This window comes from Plecotus auritus, assembly GCF_963455305.1.
Source record: "Plecotus auritus genome assembly, chromosome: 13".
Classification (NCBI taxonomy): Eukaryota; Metazoa; Chordata; class Mammalia; order Chiroptera; family Vespertilionidae; genus Plecotus; species Plecotus auritus.
This window is the reverse complement of record NC_137779.1, coordinates 3795925-3812956: the sequence shown is the minus strand read 5'-3', so window position 1 is coordinate 3812956 and position 17032 is coordinate 3795925. Positions and strand designations below refer to the sequence as shown.

Genomic DNA, 17032 nt, shown 5'->3' with positions numbered 1-17032 from the left:
CAAGAATCAAGTCAAAGATTTGAAATACGAAGAAGCAAAAAACACCCAACCGGAAAAGCAAAAAGAAAAAAGAATCCAAAAATTTGAAGATAGTGTAAGGAGCCTCTGGGACAACTTCAAGCGTACCAACATCAGAATTATGGGGGTGCCAGAAGAAGAGAGAGAGCAAGATATTGAAAACCTATTTGAAGAAATTATGACAGAAAACTTTCCCAACCTGGTGAAAGAAATAGACTTACAAGTCCAGGAAGCACAGAGAACCCCAAACAAGATGAACCCAAAGATGACCACACCAAGACACATCATAATTAAAATGCCAAGGGTAAAAGACAAAGAGAGAATATTAAAAGCAGCAAGAGAAAAACAGTTACCTACAAGGGAGTACCCATAGGACTGTCAGCTGATTTCTCAGCAGAAACTATGCAGGCCAGAAGGGAGTGGCAAGAAATATTCAAAGTGATGAATAGCAAGAACCTACAACCAAGATTACTCTATCCAGCAAAGCTATCATTTAGAATTGAAGGTCAGATAAAGAGCTTCACAGATAAGAAGAAGCTAAAGGACTTCATCACCGCCAAACAAGTATTATATGAAATGCTGAAGGGATTCTTTAAGAGGAGGAAGAAGAAGAAAAAGGTAAAGATAAAAATTATGAACAACAAAGTGACAACAAATACATATCTATCAACATGTGAATCTAAAAATAGAGTGAAGAAAATATGATGAACAGAATAAACTGGTGAATATAATAGAATCAGGGGCATAGAAAGGGAGTGGACTGACAATTCTTGGGGGATGAGGGTCTGGGGGTGCAGGGAGAGACTGGACAAAAATCGAACACCTATGGACAAGGACAATTGGGGGGTGGTAAGGGCATGGGGTGGGTTGGGAACCGGGTGGAGTGGAGCTATAGAGAGAAAAAAAGAGGAACAACTTGTAATAATCTGAACAATAAAGACTTATTTAAAAGAATAAAAAATTAAAATTAAAATGGTAAAAAAAAAAATTTAGAGGTTAGAAAGAGAGTGGGAAATTGCTTAAAGGAAACCAAGTAACAGCCAGAAAACTCAAGAACGAGTGTGACTGATACTGAGGAAGGAGTACTGCAAGCAGGATGGAGCTGTCAACCATGTTCAGTGCAGGAAGGCCTTGGCAAGTTATTTAACACTAGAGGCCGGGGTCCCTAGGCCTGTCAGGCAATCAGGGCCAATCGGGACCAGGCCAATCAGGGCTGGGCCAGTGGGGGACTGAAGGCCCCAGTGGGGTCGGGAGAGGAGGCAACCGTCACTGGGCCGGGCACAGAAGGAACAGACACCGGACACTGACGCTGGTGCCCCACTACCACACGGTTCCCCGCCTCCTCCCCTCCTCCTTCCTTTGCCACTGCGCCACCACCGGGGTCTGCCGGCCAGGGGTAAGAACAGGGGGGAGGGACTGTGGGAGGTTGGCCACCAGCCCTGAGGAGGGAGCCGGCCCTCAAGTCCCCCTTGGAAAGGATCCATGTCCACTGCCACCCACCCCCCAGTTCCCCATCCCAGCCTGGGGCCCGGCCCCAATCAGGCAATCGGGGCCTGCCGGCCAGGGGGAGGGGAGGGGAGGGAGGAGGGACCATGGGAGGTTGGCTAGCCAGGGGAGGTTGGCTGTGGGAGCACACTGACCACCAGGGGGAGCTCCTGCATTGAGTGTCTCCCCCCTGGTGGTCAGTGTGCGTCATAGCGGCCGGTTGTTCCAGTTGTTCCAGTCACTTAGGCTTTTATATAGAGAGATTTCTGAGAACCTATAAAATCTATAAAACAGGGATAATGCTTATTCTTATGGTTATTCAACATATTAAATGAAAAGACAAATATATTATTTAACACAGGACTCTGTATTATAATACGTGTGCAGTAGTTTTTTATCTTTGTTTTCCAAATGCCGTCAATTATTGCTCATTGCAGATGTGTGGAAGAGAATCTAGTAGAGAACTGTGTTTATAGGAATGCCAATTCAACTGCCTTTTATGATCACTCTTTCCTTATTGACATTATACATCACTATAAATGTATAAGGATAAATTTCTTCTTGTGTAAAAGAAGAAATGGCCCAGCTAGTGTGGCTCAGTTGGTTGAGCATCAAACCATGCACTAGAGGTGGGTTCAATTCCCAGTCAGAGCACACCTGGTTTGTGGGCTTGATTCCCCAGTAGGGGGCGTGCAGGAGGGAGCAAACTGATGTTTCTCTCTCATTGATGTTTCTCTCTCTCTCTCCTTCTGCCTTCCTCTCTCACTCACTCAAATCAATAAAAAGATATATTTTTAAAAAGAAGAAGAAATATCCATGAGAGAGTAATTTACTTAAAACCTGTTTCACTTTTGCACCATTTCCTATACTATTTGGCTGTCCTGTAAAGTGTATGAGTGGTTTTTGTTTTTTTCAGTTAATTTTATCTGTCACCTGAGGATTGACCAAATCAACGAAGTAACTAACATATTAAAAATACTAGCCCACACCCCAGCCAGTGTTTCTCAGTGGTTGAGCACTGACCTATGAACCAGGAGGTCATAGTTCGATTCCCAGTCAGAACACATGCCTGGGTTGCGGGCTCAATTCCCAGTGGGGGGTGTGCAGGAGGCAGCTGATCAATGATTCTCTCTCATAATTGATGCTTCTATCTCTCTCCCTTCCTCTCTCTGAAATTAATAAAAATATATTTTTAAAAAATACTAGCCCACTTACTATAAAAGCATTCATATCTCTTAGGGGAATATCCTCCAAAAACCCTGCTGTTGTGTCTGAATGCTGACGTGCTGTTTAAAGAGGAAAATGATCAAGCACATAGGCTTTCCAAAAGAGCATGATATAATTAAAAACTTTTAAAAACAGTGAAGCATTAATTTTAAAAGCAGCTTTTAGTTATTAAAATTATACAAACATACATTTCAGACCCATTATTAGTGCACATGGATATTTTTGCTAAATAGTATCTGCAGGTTGACATATAAGATTTAAATTTGTTTTTAAAAATAGAAAGCTATTTTCAAAATAGTGGTCCTTATTAAGTTTTATGAAGACCAGGTGGACTGATAATAATTACATTAGCCTAGGAAAATTCAAACAATAGGAAGTAAAGATTAAATTTCCTAAGCTTATGAAAAAAATCCAAAAGAAATAGAAGGACCCCTCCTGCATTACTCTCCAAATTGAACTCTTGGAAATTTTCCCTCAAAAGATGTATCTCAATCATTTGATGATTCAATGGAGACTGCCTTATAAGCAGATATAGCAGGCAATTTTCTATAAAATAGCTTTTTAATTTGTATTTACCCAATAAATACTAATTAGTGGATAATACCCATGAAAGAGAAAGAGAAATATCCATGGAAAACTGTAATATGAATTGGATATTTGGGGCCTAATTTTGATTGTTGCATTAGAACATATATGAGCTTGAGCTGACCAAGACACTTATGTCCTCTAACTACTCACTTTTTCTCCTCTCATCTGTGTTCTCAGTTACACGTTCTTCCTTCCCTTGTTCTCACTGTGGTCCCAAAACTCTAAAGGCAATAGCAGAATCATAAACAACCAAAAATGTATTGTTTGTAAATAGGTGGGCAAAAAGGTACAAATATAAAATAGATGCTGCTTTGCATGTCATGAAATTCTACACAGGGACTAAGAAAGTGCCACTAATTTTGGTTCTAAGGTTTCTAGGAAACAATGCATGTGAGTTTTAAGGGAGTTTAGCAACACATTGACATCAATGGATAGATCTTGCAGACAGAAATTCAACAAGTAAAAGAGCGGTCTTAAATTACACATTAGACCAGATAAATGTATCGCATATTTTTAGAGCATTTCACCCCAAGTAACTCAATTTAGGATCTATAATTTTAAAAAAACTGCTTAAAAATAACTGGAAAATGAAGTAGACAAAATGGGTATAATTATTTAGTAACTCCAACCATGAGCCACTTCTTCTGTTGGGATCTACATATTCACGGAGGTACATTTTGTCACTCTGTCAGCCATTTAAACCAAGTATGAAGATAAACTGAACTAAGAAGCAGACCTTATTTGTTTTGGCCTGTTTGATGTACGCATGAAACCATGTTGTCCAATATTAAACCAGAATTTTATTTTTAAAAAAGAACCAGATATTCCAATATCTGCATTCTAGAGAGTTCTGGTCAAGACTGCAGAGTACAGAAATGCTGTGCTCACCTTCTTCCGTGACCACTTCAATTACAACTGAAGTGTAGAACAATCAGCTTGGAGGACCATCTGAAGACCAGCTGAACAGAAGTTCAAGATACAAAGAAAAAGCCATGCTGAGACTGGTAGGCGGGTGAGATGCAAAGCAGCTGTCCCCACCCACATTCACACAAGTGGCAGTTAAGAATTAGGAAAACAGCTGCAGGTACCTCCTGAGGTGCAAGGGGTCTCAGACCCACACTGGGCTCCCCAGCCTGGAGCACCGGTGTTAGAAAGAGGAGCCCCCTGGTATGTGGCCGTGGAAATCCGCAGGGATTCCGTCCATCCAATGAGATGGGAGGCTGCTAAAAACCCAGGCGCTCTTTTAAAGCCTCTTCACAGACCTACTGGCTCGCAGGCACTCACGCTGGTCTCTGGTAGGTGAGTGGCAGCTCAGGAGGCACCACAGACAGACAGAGCGAGGCTGACCTGTGTGTCTTCCAGGCATGGGCGGGAGGAACAGCCGCCTTTGTCCCTGTGTTGAGCCCTCCTCTCACAGGGGCAGAAGGTGGGCACCATCATTCCTGCGTTGAGCTGTACCCCAACACAACCCAAACTGAACCTGTGTTAGCCTACACCACTGGTCCCCTGATGACCACGAGACCCCACCCAGATTGCACACACCAGCAACCCTTGTGGTAGCAGGAAGCCAGTCTCCTCCTGTGCTCGTCGTTCTTAGAAATTAGGTGGATGGCCTCGGTATGCCATGTTCCTTTGCCAGGCCGCCCCAGGCTCAGCGCTGATGCTAAAGCTGAATCTGCACTGACCTGTGACTCCCTGAGACCCCGCCTCACCCAGCTGCGCACTGCATGAGACACTTCCCATGCCCGGGTCTCAGGGGCAGCTTGCAGGTGGCAGTAGAGCATGGGTACCCTGTGCCTTTTGATGAATGGCCCCAGTACTGCTGGTCCAGGTCCAAAGCATGGCCTCTCCCACATGCCTCCCGTTCCAGCACGAGCAGCTACCAATTACACATCGATTTGTAGCTCCTAACGAAGTGTCCCTGAGCTGATCACAGGCAGCTGCTGCCCTTGGCCTGCAACAGAGGCCCAAGAGGCCTCAGAACCAACACATGGTAGCTGGCTTCGACTGCATCAGAGTACCACCCAAGCAGCTCTCCAGGTGGCACCCCCAAAGGTGGTTTTGGCAGGCACCAAGCCCGCTAGGGTGGCTCCTGCTCAATGGGGTAAGCCCTCACGGAGCAGCCCTTACACGGTGGCCATGGCCAGTCCGCCTAAGTAAGGGTCAATCCCATGCACAGACCGTCCAACAGCAATCAAGACTCAACTACAACAGTAGGGCTCACACAACCCACACAAGGAGCACTCCTGGAGCACCCAGCTCAGGATCGGAGAGCCTGTGCCACTGAACCCACAGTAAACCTGCCACAGGAGGCCATCCTGCCCAAACTGGGAAATTCAGCAGATCTGCCTAATACACAGAAGCAAACACAGAGAGGTAGACAAAATGAGGAGGCGAAGAGGCATGAAATGAAAAACAGGAGGAAAAACTCCTGACAAAAAAATCGTTCAAAAATGAGGGAAATCTTCCAGACACACAGATTTTTTTTTAACTGGCTATAAGGATACTCAGGAATTTAGGAGAAGAACAGATGAACTCAGTGAGAATTTCAACAAAGGAATAGTGAGTATAAAAAAAATCCATAGAAACCACAAAAAAGAACCAATCAGAAATAAAGACTACAATAACTGAAATGAAAAATACACTCGGAGGATCAAAGGCAGATGAGATAAAGCAAAGGACCTAATCAGCAATTTAGAAGACAACATAGCAGAAAACACCCGATCAGAACAAAAAATAAATAAATAAATGAGGATAGTTTAAGGAACTCTGGGACGACATTAAGCATAAGAACATTTGCATCACAGGGGTAGCAGAAGGAGAAGAGCAAAAGGAAATAATTGAGAACCAATGTGAAGAAATAATAACTGAAACCTTCCCTAAACTGATGACAAAAAAACATGCAAGCCCAAAAAAGTGCACAGAAAGTCTAAAAATAAAAGATAAATCCAAAAAAGCCCACACCAAGACACATCATAATTAAAATGGCAAAGGTTAAAAACAAAGAGAGAATCTTAAAAGCAGCAAGAGAAAGGCAGTTAGCTACCTACAAGGGAGTTCCCATAGGACTGTCAGCTGATTTCTCAACAGAAACTATGCAGGCCAAAAAAGATGGAACAAAATATTTAAAATGATGAAAAGCAAGGACAAACAACCAAGACCAACATACCCAGAAAGGCTATCGTTTGAAAGTGAAGAGATAAGAAGCTTCCAGATAAGAAAAATCTTTAAAAAAAAAATCTTCATCACCTAACCAGTATTACAAGAAATGTCAAAGGGTCTTCTTTAAGAAAAAAAAAACAACAAAAAAACACACACACACACACACAAAAAAAACAGAACATAAATGTGAATAATAAAATGGCAATAGCTCTGTATCTATCAATTTTAAATGTCAATGAATTAAGTTCTACAATCAAAAGACATAGGTAGCTGATTGGATAAGAAAACAAGATCCATACCTACGTTGTCTACAAGAGACCCACTTCAGGTGAAAAGACATACACAGACTGAAAGTAGAAGATGGAATAATATATTTCATGCAAATAGAAACAAACAAACAAAATGTAGGGTATAAATACTTATATCAGACAAAATAGACTTGAAAACATAGGCTATAATAGGAAACAAAGAAACATTTAATGAGGAAAAAGGAATCCATGAAAAAAGAGGATACAACATAGACATAGAAGCACCTAAATATATAAAGCAAATATTGACAGATATAAAGGGAGAGATCAACAGTAATACAGTCAGCGTAGGGAGTTTAGCAACCCACTGACATCAATGGATAGATCTTGCAGACAGAAATTCAACAAGGAAATAGTGGTCTTAAAATACACATTAGACCAGATAAATGTATCACATATTTTTAGAGCATTTCACCCAAAATAGCTGAATATACATTATTTTTAATTGTACATGAAACACTTTTTTCTGACCAAATGTTAGGCAATAACAAAAAAAATCTCACCCTGACTGGTTTGGCTCAGTGGATAGAGTGTCGGCCTGCGGACTGAGGGGTCCTGGGTTCGATTCTGGTCAAGGGCACGTACCTTGGTTGCAGGCACATCCCCAATGGGAGGTTTGCAGGAGGCAGCTGATCGATGTTTCTCTCTCATCGATGTTTCTAACTCTCTTATCTCTCTTCCTCTCTGTAAAAAATCAATAAAATATATCAAAAAAATCTCAATAAATTTAAGAAGATGAAAGTCATATCAAACAACTTCTTCAACAACAAATATATGAAACTAGAAATCATTTACAAGGAAAAAAACTGAAAAACACACAAACACATGGAAGCTTAACAGCATGTTACTAAGCAAGGAATGAGCTACCAATGAGATCAAGGAAGAAATCAAAAGATGCCGTGAGACACACAAAAACAATGAAAACACAAAGACCCAAATTGTATGGGACACAGCAAAGGCAGTTCTTGGAGGGAAATTCATAGCAATATTGGCCTACCTAAAGAAGAAAAAAAACTCAAATAAACAATATAACAGTTTATATTGTCCCAAATCTCTTAAAGGGACTATAACAGAGTACAGGGTATTATAAAAACCTCACATTTAATTAACTTACTAACCAAGAATTTAAAATAATTCAAAGTGAGTAGAAAGATGGGAATAATAACTATCAGAGGAGAAATAAACAAAAGAAAGTCTAAAAAATCAATATATAAGATCAATTAAATGGTTCTTTGAAAAAATAAACAAGATTGATAACCATTAACCAGACTCGTAAAAATAAATAAAAAGAGCAAGAACCAAAATAAATACAATCAAAAATGAAAAAGAAGTCACAATTGACACCACAAAAATAAAAAGATAAAAGAAAATGCTACAATTATATGCCAGCCCATAGCGCGGTCTGGAAGAAATGGATCCATTCCTACAAGCATACACTCTTCCAAGACTGAATCAAGAAGAAAGAGAAAATCTAAACAGGCCAAGTATTACCAATGAAGTCAAATCAGAAATCAAAAACTACAAGTTTGCTCCCGTGGGCTCTGGGCGGGCATGGCTCCCAGCCCAGGGGAGGAGAAGGAACCAGACGGGGAGGTTCTAGCATTGGGGGCCACAGTGGCAGTCCAGGTCTCCTCCCCACATGTGTGCCTGTCTGCTACCTCTTCAAAGGGCAACCTGCACACGGAGTCAGCTTCCTGGAGCCCACCACAGGGAGGACTGTGACGGGGCACACGAGGAACCAGGGCCAGGCGGCAGGGCAAGGACAGGGCAGGATCCTGGGCCACTGCCAGCACAGCCCCAGAGCCAGCAGCAGGCAGCCCAGCACAAGTCCCATGCAGGACCAGGGCACCGTGCTGGGTGCTGGGTGTTGGGTGCTGGGAGCTGGGAACTGAGTGCTGAGAGCTGGGTACTAGGTTCTGGGAGCTGGGTGCTGGGAGCTGGGTGTTGGGTGTTGGGTGCTGGGAGCTGGGTGCTGGGAGCTGGGTACTAGGTTCTGGGAGCTGGGTGCTGGGAGCTGGGTGTTGGGTGTTGGGTGCTGGGAGCTGGGTGCTGGGTGCTGGGAGCTGTTAGGTGGGTGTTGGGAGGTGGGTGCTGGGTGCTGGGAGCTGGGAGGTGGGAGCTGGGAGCTGGGTGCTGGGAGCTGGGTACTGGGAGCTGGGAGCTGGGTGCTGGGAGCTGGGTGCTGGGAGTTGGGTGCTATTAGGTGGGTGTTGGGAGGTGGGTGCTGGGTGCTGGGTGCTGGGAGCTGGGTGCTGGGTGCTGGGTGCTGGGAGCTGGGTGCTGGGAGCTGGGTGCTGGGAGCTGGGTGCTGTTAGGTGGGTGTTGGGAGGTGGGTGCTGGGTGCTGGGAGCTGGGAGGTGGGAGCTGGGAGCTGGGTGCTGGGAGCTGGGTACTGGGAGCTGGGAGCTGGGTGCTGGGAGTTGGGTGCTGTTAGGTGGGTGTTGGGAGGTGGGTGCTGGGTGCTGGGTGCTGGGAGCTGGGTGCTGGGTGCTGGGTGCTGGGAGCTGGGTGCTGGGAGCTGGGAGCTGGGAGCTGGGTGCTGGGAGCTGGGAGCTGGGTGCTGGGTGCTGGGTGCTGGGAGCTGGGTGCTGGGAGCTGGGTGCTGGGAGCTGGGAGCTGGGAGCTGGGTGCTGGGTGCTGGGTGCTGGGAGCTGGGTGCTGGGTGCTGGGTGCTGGGAGCTGGGAGCTGAGAGCTTGGTGCTGGGTGCTGGGAGCTGGGTGCTGGGAGCTGGGAGCTGGGAGCTGGGTGCTGGGTGCTGGGTGCTGGGAGCTGGGTGCTGGGAGCTGGGTGCTGGGTGCTGGGTGCTGGGAGCTGGGAGCTGAGAGCTTGGTGCTGGGTGCTGGGAGCTGGGTGCTGGGAGCTGGGAGCTGGGTGCTGGGAGCTGGGTGCTGGGTGCTGGGAGCTGGGTGCTGGGAGCTGGGACAGGAAAGTGTCCTACTGACTGTCACTACCAAAGTCAAATAAGCGGAGATGAGGCTGACGCTTTATGGTGTGCAGACGGCCCGCAACCTCAGAGAGGAGCAGGTGGACACATGAAAAGACCACTCTCACATTTCACCTCAAGTCAGCCCTTGTTTACATATGGTTAGACGGTGGGAAAATCTAAAACTAGTGAGTTCCTAGGGTCTGATTTCCATCATTGTCCCGGCAAAGATTGCCTGCAACGCTGCAAAGATTCACTCCAGAACACCGACTCCCTTCAGATAGGTCAGTCCTTGGTCTCCACTCAAAATGTACCTTCTGAGGAATGAGCCCATCCAGGCTCGAGGCCGCCTTATCTTTACTGGTGTTTCTCTTCTTGCAACACATCCTCCAGTTTCCTGAGCTCTGTAAGGAAGTCTTTTTCTATTCCGTGCCCCTCCCCTCTGATTCCCCACTGCTAGTAGTAAATCTTCTATCTGTGAGATTAGTTTCATATGGAAGCCTCAGTAAATCCAGGAAGATTGGAATCATATCAAGCATCTTTTCCAACCACAATTGCTGGAAACTAAAAATTGACTACAAAAAGAAAACTGGGGGGAAACAAAAATATGTGGAGACTAAGCAACATGCTATTAAGCCATCAATGGATCTAAAGGAAAATCAAACTAGAAATCAAAAACTATCTTAAAGCAAATGAAAATAAAAACACAACTATTCAAAACTTATGGGTTGCAGCAAAAGCAGTTTTAACAGGGACATTCATAGCTATATAGCCTACCTACCTCAAGCAACAAGAAAAGAAAAACAAATAAACAATCTAATTCTATACCTAAATGAACTGGAAAAATCAATAAAACAAAACTCCAAGTAAACACAAGGAAGACTATTAATAACATCAGAACAGAAATACATGAAATAGAAATTAAAATAAAAACAGTAGAGAAGATCAATAAAACTAATAGCTGGCTCTTTGAGACAATAAGCAAAATCAACAAACCTTTAGCCAAACTGATCAAGAAAGGGAGAGAGACCAAATAAATAAAATTATAAAGGAAAATTACAACTGAAACCACAGAAATACAGAGAATTATAAAAAATATTAAAAACAATTATATCCCAACAAATTCAACAATTTATAAGAAATGGATAAATTTCTAGAAATATCAACTCTCCGAGATGAAACCAAGAAGAGATACAAATTCAACAACACATTAAAAAGATTACACACTATGGTCAAGTGGGATTTATCCCAGGGATGCAAGGATAATTCAATATCTGTAAATCAGTTTACATAATACACCACATCAACAAAACCCAACAGTGAAGTTTATATAATCATCTCAGTGAATAAAAAAAAAGCATTTGACAAAATTCAACATCCATTTATGATAAAAACATTTATGGATATAGAAAGACCATATCTCAACATAATAAAGGCTATATAGGACAAATCCTTATTTAATATCATGATTAATGGTGAAAAAGTAAAAGCTTTTATTCTAAGATCAGAAACAAAGGAAGGATGCCCACTTTTACCACTTCTATTCAATATAATATTGGAAATTTTAACCACAGAAATTAGACAAGAAAAATAAATAAAAAGGCATCCAAATCAGAAAGGAAGAAGTAAAAATCTATTTGCAGATGACATAATTCTATATACAGAAAACCATAAAGGCTACACACACACACACAAAAGCAACTATTAGAAAGCAGTAAAGTTTCAAGATACAGAATCAATATGCAGAAATCCGTGTGTTTCTATACACCAAAAATAAATAATCATAAGGAGATATTAAGAACACATTCCATTTACAAATGCACCAAAAATCATGACAGAGATTGAACCAAAGAAGTGAAAGACCTATTCTCTAAAAAATATGAGACATTGAAGAAAGAAATGAAAGAGAATATGAATAAATGGGAGAATATACCTTGCTTATAGATTAGAAGAATTAGTATTGGTAAAATGGCCTTACTACCTAAAGCAATATACAGATTCAGTGCAATCTCAATTAAAATACCAGTGGTATTCTTTTGAGAATTAAAACAAATCCTTACATTTATTTGAAACCACAAAATACCCTGAATAGACAAAGAAATCTTGAGAATAAAACAAAGTGGGATATCCCACTCCCTGATATCAAACGACAGTACAAAGACATAATAATCAAAATCGTATGGCCCTTGCCCTAACTGGTTTGGCTCAGTGGATAGAGCGTCGGCCTGCAGACTGAAGGGTCCCAGGTTCGATTCCAGTCAAGGGCATGTACCTTGGTTGCGGGCACATCCCCAATAGGGGGTGTGCAGGAGGCAACTGATCGATGTTTCTCTCTCATCGATGTTTCTAGCTCTCTATCCCTCTCCCTCCCTCTCTGTAAAAATCAATAAAATATATATTTTAAAAAAATCATATGGCCCTGGCCAGGCAGCTCAGTTGGTTAGAGCATCATCCTGATACCCCAAAGTTTCTGGTTCGATTCCTGGTCAGGGTACATACAAGAATCAACCAATGAACACATAAATGAGTCAAACAAAAAAATCAACCTCTCTCCCCCTCTCTCCCATCCTCTCTCTCTAAAAATTAGTAAATACAAACTTAAAAAAAAAACACTGTATGGTATTGGCATAAAAACAGAAATATAGATCAATGGAATAGAATTGAAAGCCCGGAAGTAAATTCTTACTTATATGATCAATTAAAAAAAATTGACCATTTGCTACCGTGTGGATGGACCTACAGGGTATTATGCTAAGTGAATTAAGTCAGACAAAGATAAATCCTATATGATTTCCCTTGTATGTGGAATCTAAAAAACAAAATAAATGAACAAACAAAAAGCATTAGATTCATAGATACAGAGAACAGACTGATGGTTGCCAAATGGGATGGGACTGGTGGGATGTGTGAAAATGGTGAAGGGGTTAAGAAGTACAAATTGGCAGTTACCAAAGTCACGAGGATGCAAAGTAGAGCACAAGGAATACAGTTTATAATATTGCAATAACTGTATTGTGCCAGGTGGGTACTTGGTATTTGAGGGATCACTTTATAAAGTATATACTGTCTAACCACATGTTGTACACCTGAAACTAATTTAAAATAATATTAAATGTAAACTGTAATTGAAAAGTAAAACATTTTTAAAGGGAAGCAAGCCCAGCCGACATGGCTCAGTGATTGAGCATCAACGTCTGAACCAGGAGGCATGGCCAGATTCCCAGTCAGGGCACATGCCCGGGTTGCAGGCTCGATCCCCAGTGTGGGGCATGCAGGAGGCAGCCCATCCATGATTCTCTCTCATCATGAATGTTTCTATCTCTCCTTCTTCTTCTCTGAAATCAATAAAAAAATTGTTTTAAAGGGAGGCAAGAATATAACAATGGGGTAAAGACAGTCTCTTCAGTAAGTGTTGGGAAAATTGGACAGATTCATGCAAAAAAAAAATTGGACCACTTTCTTACATCATATACAAAAGTGAACTCAAAGTGAATTATTGACTTAAAGGTAAGACCATAAAACTGCTAGAAGAAATCATAGGCTATATAATCTCTGACACTGCTATTAGCAATATTTTGCAAAAGAAAAAATAAACAAGACTATATCAAACTAAAAAGTTTTTGCAAGTGAAGAAAATCAACAAAACATAAAGACAACTTACTGAATGGGAGAACATCCGATAAGGGATTACATACAAAACGTATAAGGAACTCCTACAACTTAACAACAAAAAACAAAAGAGCACTTCAATTTAAAAGGGGCGCCCTGGCTGGTCTGCTCAGTGGATAGAACATCAGCCTGCAGACTGAAGGGTCCCGAGTTTGATTCCGGTCAGGGCACATGCCCAGGTTGTGGGCTCAATCCCCAGTAGGGAGTATGCAGGAGGCAGCCAATCCATGAGTCTCTCTCATCATTGATGTTTGTATCTCTCTCTCCCTCTCCCTTCCTCTATGAAATCAATAAAATATATTTTTAAATGGTCAGAGGACCTGAACAAATATTTTTTCAAAGAAGACCTACAGATGCCAATAGACATATGAAAAGATATTCAATATCACTAATCATCAGGAAAATGCAAATTAAGACCACAACCTCCTGCCAACTCCTCCTCCTGCTGGCCTGGCCCTGATCCACCCCAATTGGGGCCAGGCCTGCTGGACCCCACCCATGCATGAATTCGTGCAGTGGGCCTCTAGTTGAATAAAAAAAATGAAATTTTGCCACTTGCAACAACATGGATGGACCTGGAGGGTATTGCACTAAATGAAATAAATCAAAGACAAATCCTGTTATTTCACTTACATGTGGAATCTATAAAAACAAAACAAATGAATAAACAAAACACTGAAACAGAACCATAGATACAGAAAAAAAGCTGATGGTTGCCAAAGGGGAAGGTTGTGGAGGGTGAGAATAAAAAATAAAGTAAAATATAATGGTTTATTGGAGAAGAAAACCAAAACAAAAAAAACCACCACATATTCACCAGTTGTATGAAAGCGATACTCACTTTTATATTCTAGCTCAACTTTTCTTCCAAGAGTTTATTTAACAGCCAACTATGTGCCACGTAGTAGGTTGTTTATTCTAACTGCTTGATCCTATTAAACAACAATAGCCCTAGCTGGTTTGGCTCAGTGGATAGAGCATCTGCCTACAGACTGAAGAGTCCCACGTTTGATTCCAGTTAAGGGCACATGCCAGGGTTGCAAGCTGATCCCCAGTAGGGGACGTGCAGGAGGTAGCCAATCAATGATTCTCTCTCATCATTGATGTTTCTATCTCTCCCTCTCCCTTCCTCTCTGAAATCAATAAAAATATATTTAAAAAAAAAAATGAACAAGACTTCCAGTTCCACCAGTCATGTATGTAATTGTCTGTTTCTTCATATTACTCTCCAATTTACTATCATTTTTTTGAATCTTTGTCATTTTGATAAGTGGAACACAATACCTTTTCTAATTTATTTAACTAATAATAAGATTGAACATCTTTTTTCCTTTCTTTCTTCTTTTGGCCGTACATATGTTTTCTTCTGTCTTTAACTATTTTCCTAATTGGGAGCTTGTCTTTTATTATTGATTTACAAGTTATTGAGACTGTATCTTAAATCCTATATAATAAAGAGGTAATATGCAAATTGACCATCACTCCAACACTCAAGATGGCCACCCTCATGTGGTCAAAGATGGCTGCCACAAGATGGCCAGCAGGGGAGGGCAGTTGTGGGTGATCAGGCCTGCAGGGGAGGGCAGTTGTGGGCGATCAGGCCATCAGGGGAGGGCATTTGGGGGGGACCAGGCCTGCAGGGAAGGGCAGTTGGGGGGGACCCAGGCCTGCAGGGGAGGGAAGTTAGGGGTGACCTGGCCTGCAGGGGAGGGAAGTTAGGGGCAATCAGGCTGGCAGGGGAGCAGTTAGGCATCAATCAGGCTGGCAGGGGAGTGGTTAGGGGGTGATCAGGCTGGCAGGCAGAAGCGGTTAGGGGCAATCAGGAAGGCAGGCAGGCGAGCAGTTGGGAGCCAGTAGTCCTGGATTGTGAGAGGGATGTCCGACTGCCCGTTTAGGCCCGACCCTACCGGGATCAGGCCTAAACAGGCCCTCCAGATTGGAGGGTGCAGGCTGGGCTGAGGGACACACACCCCCGTGCACGAATTTCGTGCACCAGGCCTCTATTCTATTTATATTGCCCTATAACTCTATATAACTCTCCAACACATCCAACGTTCCCAAGTTCCATTAATGGCCTCACCAGCTCTAGCAAAATGTAGCTGTGTGGGGACAGGTGGAGGTGGGCAAAGGAGGGGGCGGGAAAAGGGGATGAAAGAGACTCGAGGCAATGGGTGCCTGAGGCAGTGTGCAGACATTATTTATTGACTTGTACACTTGAGACCTGTATGGTTTTATGGACCAATGTCACCCCAATACATTCAATTTTAAAAAATGTAGCTCTCATTTCACCTTTCCTTTTCCATTGCTAATGATCTTATTTAAGCCTCCCTAGAGCCACACCCCCTTCCACATTGTCTTCCACATACAATTCTTTTTCCAAGTAATAATGCCTCACTGGCTAATGGCCTCCGTCCCCAGGTGTGACTGGCAAGCACATTCCCTAGTCATTCCAATGGCCCTGGGCACGCGTCTGTCTGCCCTTTGTCCCTTTGTCCCGTCCCCTCCTCCAGTGCTTTGCAGGGAACAAGCCTGGTGCGAAACAACCCCCAAATGCAAGAACAGAACTTTCCAGAAAAAAAGCTAAATGAAATGGAAGCAAGCAATTTATCACAGAGTTCAAAGTAATCGTTATAATGATGCTCAAGGAATTTAGTGAGAACCACAACAGCATGAAAAAGAACGTCAATACCTTTTTAAAAATCACATTTTTATTTTTCCTAGATATGAATATAAAAATCTTAATCTAAAAAATTAAAGGATGAAATAAGAAAAACAAAGGAAAGAAAAAAGAAATGTGATTTAGAAAGGAGGCAATTTTACAATATATAGAAGTATAAAGTTTTGTACAGCTGACATTAATATAATGTTATATGGCAAACTTTTTTTTTAAAGTAGCAGGCAAACTACAGATATTTAAAACAATACTGAATATAGGTTTGTTTGGAGTCTAATAATCTCCCCCCTACATTATAGCACTTCTAACAGTCCTGTAAGGAAATAGAAATGATTCCCCCAAACGTAGTCACCTCCCATTTTCACGTACTTCCTTCTATTTATCATTCTGGAGGGAGCGACTGGTCCGATTTTCTTCTGATTGGTCAATTTGCTAGAGCAATGGTTCTTAGGCTTGATCAAACATTAAAGTCACCGAAAAAGGTTCCTGGGCCCGAGAACTAGCCGGACGGTGCTGCCGCTGGGGAGACGGAATCGCTCCACGGGCTCCCAGGAAGGGCCACTTACACGCGGGACCCCCAATTCGTGTTTGCAAAGCTACAACCACCACAATAAAAACTGCTCCCGCACACAGCGAACCCCCAGGAGCCTGCAGCCCCCGGAGCGCAGGGGTGCGCCTCGCGGTTACTATGAAAGGCTTCTGCCCGTTACCCGCCCACAGAAACCGGTTGGAGCAGATTCCGCCCTTCCGCGCAGCACGGAAAGGGCGGCTCGCGGAGGCCGGGAGTCTAACAGAGGCTAGCGCCGCCCTCACTGGAGGGGGACGGCCCGCCATTCACCTCAGAGGAAAGGCCACGCTTCCCCCCAGGTAGAGCGCCGCTTGCAGGGCCGTTTCCAGGACGTCGGTAAACCTGCTCGGGGTAGGGCTCCGCCACGGACGTCGGTGCGGGTCACAAAACAAACAAACCCGCCCCTGGG

At 43.0% G+C, this 17032-nt stretch overlaps 1 long non-coding RNA gene across 1 annotated transcript in view; it reads right to left on the bottom strand.

Annotated features, from left to right (window-relative positions):
- The window catches only part of LOC308238387, a 37792-nt gene extending 20773 nt beyond the window's left edge, over positions 1-17019 (bottom strand). Inside the window, exon 1 of the long non-coding RNA XR_013959552.1 lies at positions 16894-17019. This is a non-coding gene — a long non-coding RNA (uncharacterized lncRNA). The remainder of the gene's footprint in view (positions 1-16893) is intronic.
- Between the last annotated feature and the right edge of the window lie 13 nt (positions 17020-17032).